This window comes from Hyperoodon ampullatus (genome assembly GCF_949752795.1).
Source record: "Hyperoodon ampullatus genome assembly, chromosome: 8".
NCBI classification, from domain to species: Eukaryota; Metazoa; Chordata; class Mammalia; order Artiodactyla; family Ziphiidae; genus Hyperoodon; species Hyperoodon ampullatus.
In genome coordinates, this window is record NC_136921.1 from 116,747,354 (window position 1) to 116,754,786 (window position 7,433).

The following is a 7,433-nucleotide window of genomic DNA, read 5'->3' on the forward strand; positions in this document are numbered from 1 at the left end:
GTACGTAGAAGATCTTCAGTAAATGTTTGAGTGTTGAACGTCAAGGCCTTTAGTGAATCGACCCTTTATTTCACCTGCAGAAGCTATGGAGAGAGAGTTTTCCTGCCATTGTATTCTCCTTCCCAAAGGTCCTTTGGCTATGCTAAGCCTTCTTGTTACAACACACGCCCAGTATGATGACGGAGAAGAGCTGCCTCTGGAATCTTCTCTGAGAATGTTTGCAGGCACGTATGTTCTCAGCCGGGGCAGATCCACGTTTGGAGGACCTGAGGCTTATACAGATTGGGACCCTTTCTGAGAAAAAGAATATCAAATGGTGAAGTCCAAATTAGGCATAAATGTGAATATTAATTCAGGGGAAATCACAAGGAAGTACAAAATTTTAAAAACTAACAAATACCAACAAACATCATAAATCCAGAAAAATAACATAATATTTGTAGTGTTCAACTAAAGGACAAATCGCTATAATGCGCTATATATAATCTACATTTTCTGCTAGATTATTTTCTGACACTGTTTGGTCAGTGTCCTTTTAGTAGTGGCCTATTAAGAGTCTGTGCTATCCTTGTTGATGTCAATATTTTGTGATCAAATCACCAAGAATGCAAATCTTTAAAAAATATATCCATAAGATTCTTTCTTCTTCATTAAATTGGGTTATTCAAACACGTTATTTATGCTTAAAACTTCTCTCTTCCTTGGACTTCCCTGGTGGCGCAGTGGTTGAGAGTCTGCCTGCCGGTGCAGGGGACACGGGTTCGTGCCCCGGTCTGGGAAGATCCCATATGCCGCGGAGCGGCTGGGCCCGTGAGCCATGGCCGCTGAGCCTGCGTGTCTGGAGACTGTGCTCCGCAACGGGAGAGTTCTCACAACAGTGAGAGGCCCGTGTACCGCAAAAAAACCCAAAAAACTTCTTTCTTCCTCTTAATGAAGTACTGCTTTTGGCATGATCTGATTCTTATAATATTGTCTTGTCATTTTCATGATTTATATTTTCTTAGTTGTGATTTTTTATATGATTCTTTCCCTTAATTTCATGCTTTTGCCAATTAGACTTTTTAGCTTCCTTTGTGATAGAACAAGAGAGTTTTTGACATTTTGAAGATTCTTCTAGTCAATTTTTGTCAGAGGCTTCCACTAAGATGCTTCTTTCTTAATGCACGTGAATTTTGTATTACCAAGAATTCTGAGGGAATTCCCTGGTGGTCCAGTGGTTAGGACTCTGCACTTTCATGGCCGAGGGTGCGGGTTCGAAGCCTGGTCAGGGAACTAAGATCCCGCAAGCCGTGTGGCATGGCCAAAAAATAAATACATAAATACATAAATAAATAAAAAGGATAGATTAAATGTGCATCAACAGAGGAATGGATAAAGAAGATGCGGTACATATATACAATGGAATATTACTCAGCCATAAAAAGGAATGAAGTTGGGTCATTTGGAGAGACGTGGATGGACCTAGAGACCATCATACAGAGTGAAGTAAGTCAGAAAGAGAAAAAAAAATCATATATTAACACATATATGTGGAACCTAGAAAAGTGGTATAGATGATCTTATTTTCAAAGCAGAAATAGAGACACAGATGTAGAGAACAAACGTATGGACACCAAGGAGGAAAAGGGGTGGGGTGGGATGAATTGGGAGATTGGGATTGACATATATACACTATTGATACTATGTATAAGGTACATAACTAATGAGAACCTACTGTATAGCTCAGGGAACTCTACTCAGTGCTCTGTGGTGACCTAAATGGGAAGGAGATCCATAATAGAGGGGATGTATGTATATGTATGGCTGATTCACTTTGCTGTATGGTGGAAACTAACACAACATTGTAAAGCAACTATACTCCAGTGAAATTTTTTTTTAAAGTTGGTCTTGAAAAAAAAAGAATTCTGAAAAAAATATACAAAATTAATCAGAAATAAAGGCTTACTCAAGAGCAAGTCAAAAGCACTTAAGATAGTTTGAACTGAAAATTTTTTTTTAAAAAAAGTACTTAAAACTTGCTGAAATGTTGTGTTGAGTTAATATTGCATAATCAATTATTCTTCTATATAGACCCATCTATTGGTGAGTATGTGTAGCGGTTTGGTTACCGTGGAATACTTTTTTCCTTTTTCTTCTGTATCTTTGGTAACTTGGTGCACAGTTTCATCTGGAACCACCAGAGTTCATCAGGACAGGAGCGTCACTCTCAGGGTGACCTGCTCAGCTGAAACAGAAAACCTCTGAAAGGCATCATGTGAGCAGGGCAATCTCCTTTCTTTGCAGAGAAGAGCGGACAAGCTATATTAAATGGACAAGCATGGACTCCAGACCTAGGCTTGGTGTGAACTGGGATTACCATGTTGGAAAGCAGCATACATTGAAAGCCTTCAAAATATTTATACCCCCCTCAAACACACTTTGATTTGACTTTGGGGTGTTACTCTTAAGAAAATACTACTCCAGAAAATGAAAAAAAATATTATTTTATGCACAAAAATGTTAACAATATGTTGCTAACAAAAAACCATTTGGAATAACCTGCTCTAATAATAAATGATTATCTAAATCATGCAACGTCAACTTGATGGGTATTATTACTGTTGAAGTTTGCAGAAGCATTGTTATATGGTGCTAAATTGCTCTTACATAATGTTAAGCAAAAAAAAATTTAAAGCAAGTTACAAAATTATATATACATTCTCATTTCAGCTAGATGGTAATAATCCCTATGCTCAGAAAAATCCTGGAATATACATTACTTTTAAATGTACACTCTATAAATACATACACTATACATATCCTGAACATCTTCCCATGTCAATAAATATAGATCTATGATATCACCTTTAATAGTTGCATGGTACTACATTCCATTGTATGTATGAACCAAAATTTAACCAATCTCCTACTTTAAAATGTTTAGATTGTTTCCAAGCATTTCCTGTGTTAAGTATATTTGCAGTGAATACTCATGCACATTAATCTTTAGCCAGTTCTCTGTTTCCTCAGGATAAGTTCCTAGAAGTGGAATTGCTGGGTCAAAGGCATTTGTAGGGCTTTTGAAACTTATTGCTAAACGACCTTCCAGAGAGACTATAAAACTCCCCACAGCAGTGCATGATTGTGTGCCCTTTCCCTGGAGCATTTGCAACACTGACTCATTAATTTGTTTTAAAACTGAGAAAATAGCTTGAGAAAATAGGCCTGCAACAGATTTGAAACTTGTTATAGTTTTTTATTACCCAATGCCAGCTTGCTGTAATAATGTTGATAGAACTAATATTTATTATGCAGTTCCCACATCCCAGACACTGTGTTACATGGGTTAACTTGTCATCTTCTAGGTCTTCTAGGAGGTAGGGGCCATTGTCAACCCATTTCACAGGTGATGGAATGGAGGCACGAGATACTAAATAAACCACTCGAGGTAACACAGCCCAAGACAATGAAAGGCTGAGCTAAGATCTGAACCCAGGCCATGGCCTACACCCAGCTGCAAAATCTCTCTCTCAAAGATCCCTGCTGAGGTGTCCTTAAGCACCCAGAGGGACCGTACAGTTCAGGATGCACATGGCACTGAAAATTCCTCTGGCCCATGTTTGAGGATGGGTTTCCATTTAAGCAGAGGTCTCAGAGAGGACCATTTAGAAGATGCCAAGAATCCACACCCTAGAGCGAGGCAGACCTCCTCCGCTGGACCTGCTAAGGGACCGTAAAGTTGGTCTGGCCAGTTCTAGCCCACTGGTCACCCCAGGTTGAAGAGTCACGAGAAAATGCTTCCTTTAGAGGGAGCTGGGGAGTAGGATGTGCCCAGCCCCCTGGGTAAAGTGACCAGTGCCTCCTGGTTTACTTGGGGCTGTCCCAGTTTCAGCACTGAAAGCCCTGCATCCTGGGAAATCTTGCAGTCCTGGGCAGAGAGGGACACTTGGGTACCGTATCCTTGGGGGAGGATTCTGGCACTTCTCTTTCCCCTCCAGACAAGTGTGAGAGGCTTCGAGTGTCCACTCTGGAGCCATGGTCCTGGGACAGGACGCGAGGTCCCACGTGTCAGACACCCAGAGGGGTCAGTGCCAGAGCCCCCAGGACCTCCGCCTGTAGGTGTGAGCCCAGAGGGTTTGAAACCCAGTCAGTGAGTATGGGGCTTGGGGCGGAGCGTGGGAGAGGAGAAGCAGGTGACCCAGACCTCACACCCTCACCCTTGCGGCTTGTAGGCCCGAAGCAGGCCTCACTCTGCAGCAAGAGGGAGCGGAGCTTAAGTCTAACACAGCTTCGAGTCTGATTATTACACCGGCTGGTGCGTCTAGTCACTGAAATGAGACTTGAAAGGGCCCAGGAACACAGTGAGAGGTTCGGGAGATCGTCCCCGGGGACGGGCGGATGACTGCAGAGGCTGCACACCGCGGGGCCCGGCCCTTCAATAACTGGGTCCCTCCAGTCTCCGCGGAGGGACCACCAGGGCCCCGCTCCGCCGCCCGACCCAGGTGGAGCCACGGCTGCTGCCCGAGGCGCAGGCGTGCGGCTGCGAGCTCAGGGTCCCCTTGCCGCCTCAGGTCCGCCCCTCCACCACAGAGCCCCTGCCCCATCGGGGCACCCCAGCCCCTCAGACTGCCAGGGCCAGCCCTCCCCTCCGCCGAGCAGCTACAATAATAAATGATAGCTTGCTCCAGACGCCAGACGCTTTAATAGGCCCTTTTGGGGCATGGTCTCCTTATGGCCTTCTGGCTCACCTGTGAGGTGTTATAATCATCCTCATCTGTCCAGAGGCTCAGAGAAGCTGCGGAACTAGCCCAGCCATTCACTAGCAGAGGTGACTCCATCTCCATCGTCATCTGAGGTGCGTGCCCAGTTTCACGGTTCTCTGGGGGCTTTTAGCTCCTTTTTTAAAATAATTCAGTAATTTATTTATTTTTGGCTGCAGTGGGTCTGTTGCTGCGCACGGGCTTTCTCTAGTTGCGGCGACGGGGGCTGCTCTTCGTTGCGGTGCGCAGGCTTCTCATTGCAGTGGCAACTCTTGTTGCAGAGCACGGGCTCTAGGCGCGCGGGCTTCAGTAGTTGTGGAACGTGGGCTCAGTAGTTGCAGCACATGGGCTCAGTAGTTGTGGCACTCGGGCTCAGTAGTTGTGGCACTCGGGCTCAGTTGTTGTGCCGCACAGGCTTAGCTGTTCTGTGGCACGTGGGATCTTCCTGGATCAGGGCTCGAGCCCGTCCCCTACATTGGCAGGCCGATTCTCAACCACTGCGCCACCAGGGAAGCCCTGGGGCCTCTTAGCTCTGACCTGAGCCAGGCCTCTTCCTGCCGGAGCCCTGGTGGGCTCGCTGTGTTCCCACTAGTTCCATCTGAAACGTGGAATGTGCCTTTGCTTGGAAAGTATAGGCTGAAGGGTTGCTTCGACTCCACTGTGGTTACTTCTCGGTTAAGTCAGCCTTTGTGACCTGGCCTGGGGTTCTAACCACATTGGATCATGTGATTTCCCGGGAAGAAAACACATGCTGCGTCCTAAATAGCAAATTCCAAACACACTGTTGGAACACAGCTTATTTGTGAGTTAGGAAAGTCTGCCTGAAACGGTTTCGTATGACAAGAAAAATAAGCTGGGCTCTTTAGCGTGACTGCTGGGGTTGCTGGTTTAAAATAGCCTAGAAGCAGCAGGGCTATTTCTCACCTTGTTCTTCTCCAAGGGCATTAAATCGCACAGGAGTTTGTGACTGTGGTCTGATGAAGATGTCCATGGTGCAGCGGGTAAAGGCTGGATTGGGTGATGTGCCTCGGGTCCTGCCCATGTCCTTGACTAGTTGTGTGGTCCAGGGTGAGTCACTTTACCTCTCCAGGCGACTGCTTCTCCATCTGTAAAATAAGGGGGTTACACAAGAGGGTACCCAAGCCCCCTTCCTGTTCTCAGATTCGATGAAACAAATAGCCTCTGGTGCGGAATTACGAATGAGGGGCCTGCTCAGAAATCGTGTTCCTTTCTTTTACTTCCTTTGTAATTTTTATCTCTTGGTAGAGGCGTTCTCTTTTAGCTGTGGCAGAAGAGGAAAAGGGAAAGTGAGGTTCTTCTGCGTTAAGTGGAGCATTTAATGATGGATAAGCAAGAAGACGCGTGATGGGTCTTTTTCTCACGTTGGTATTTGGCGAATCCATCAGCAGATCCTGGCATCCGAGTGACAACCCGCATTGAAAAGGGAGGAACTTGGCTGTCCGGCCCTTCCAGCTGTGAGAGCTTGAAAGGGAAGCTGTAGGGGGAATGTCTTTCATTTTCCCCTGGAAGCTGGGAGACCGTTCAGCTCAGCACTGCCAGCTGTATGATGTGGGCACGCCTGTAAATGAAGCCTTTTTCCTTGGATGTCTTTCAGGCTGCAGTCTCCCCTCTGGCACCTCCAGCCCCTTGGAGAAAAGCCTAATGTAAAGTCCGGGTGCAACTCAGACCAGCCTGGGAAAGAATTCGCTCGATAATAGCAGGAAGGCCTTGCTATGTCTTCAGTGGCCTTTTTTTTTTTTTCTTTTTTTAAAGCTAGGATTTGGTTTGTCTACTTGTTTGTTTTTGCCCTATCTCTTTCAACAAAAAAAATGGCTTACAGCAAGGACACAGCAAACTGCTCCTGGGAAGAACAAAAATAAAAATAGAAGTAGAAATTCAGGCCCAAGGAAAATAGCAATAGAAACTCAATATGGGGTGAACTTGGGCCCACCTCAGCTGGAGCCAGCAGACTGAACACAGAGCCCCAGACCCTGGGCAGGCGGGAACGGGGACCCCGGGCAGGTGGGTGCGTGGAGTCACACGTGGGTAAATCTTTTGTGGGTCCTGCAAGAATATAGGTTTTTCCAGGAGGAATGTCAACAGGGATTCTAAACACCAGAAACATGGGCATTTTAGGAACTGTGCAGTTTATTCCTTTTGCTCCAATTTCAGATAAAAATTCTGCTTATGATTCCTGTCTCCAATCTGAGCTCTCTCAGATCTGTTGTGGCCCCACCTGTGGGTGTGGAAGCATCCTTAGCAACAGCGGAAGGAACCAGTTCAGAGGGCGGCCAGGCAGGTAAGGAGCACAGACAGGGGCTTCTGTTAATATGTGCCAGGCACAGCCTCCCTTTAAAGTCTGGGGCAAAGGACAGCCATGGGAGAACTGGGTGAGATTCGAGGGAGCTGTGGCTTGAGACCAGACAAACAGCTTGTCAGCAGCCGGGGACTCAAGGAGAAGCTCTTGAATACCCTGGTACTCCACCAGCCAAGTGACAGCGTGGCCCCGATAGTTATAAGCAGAGCTGGCTCCGTGGGCTTGTGACCTGTGCAGTCACACGGGGCCCCAGGCTCAGAAGAGCCCTGTCACTGTCTCAGAAGTCTTCCTAACTTTGAACAAGAGACCCTGCATTTTCACTGTGCGTGAGCTCCACACACTATGCAGCCAGTCCTGAGTATGAGAAGGGCCAGCCA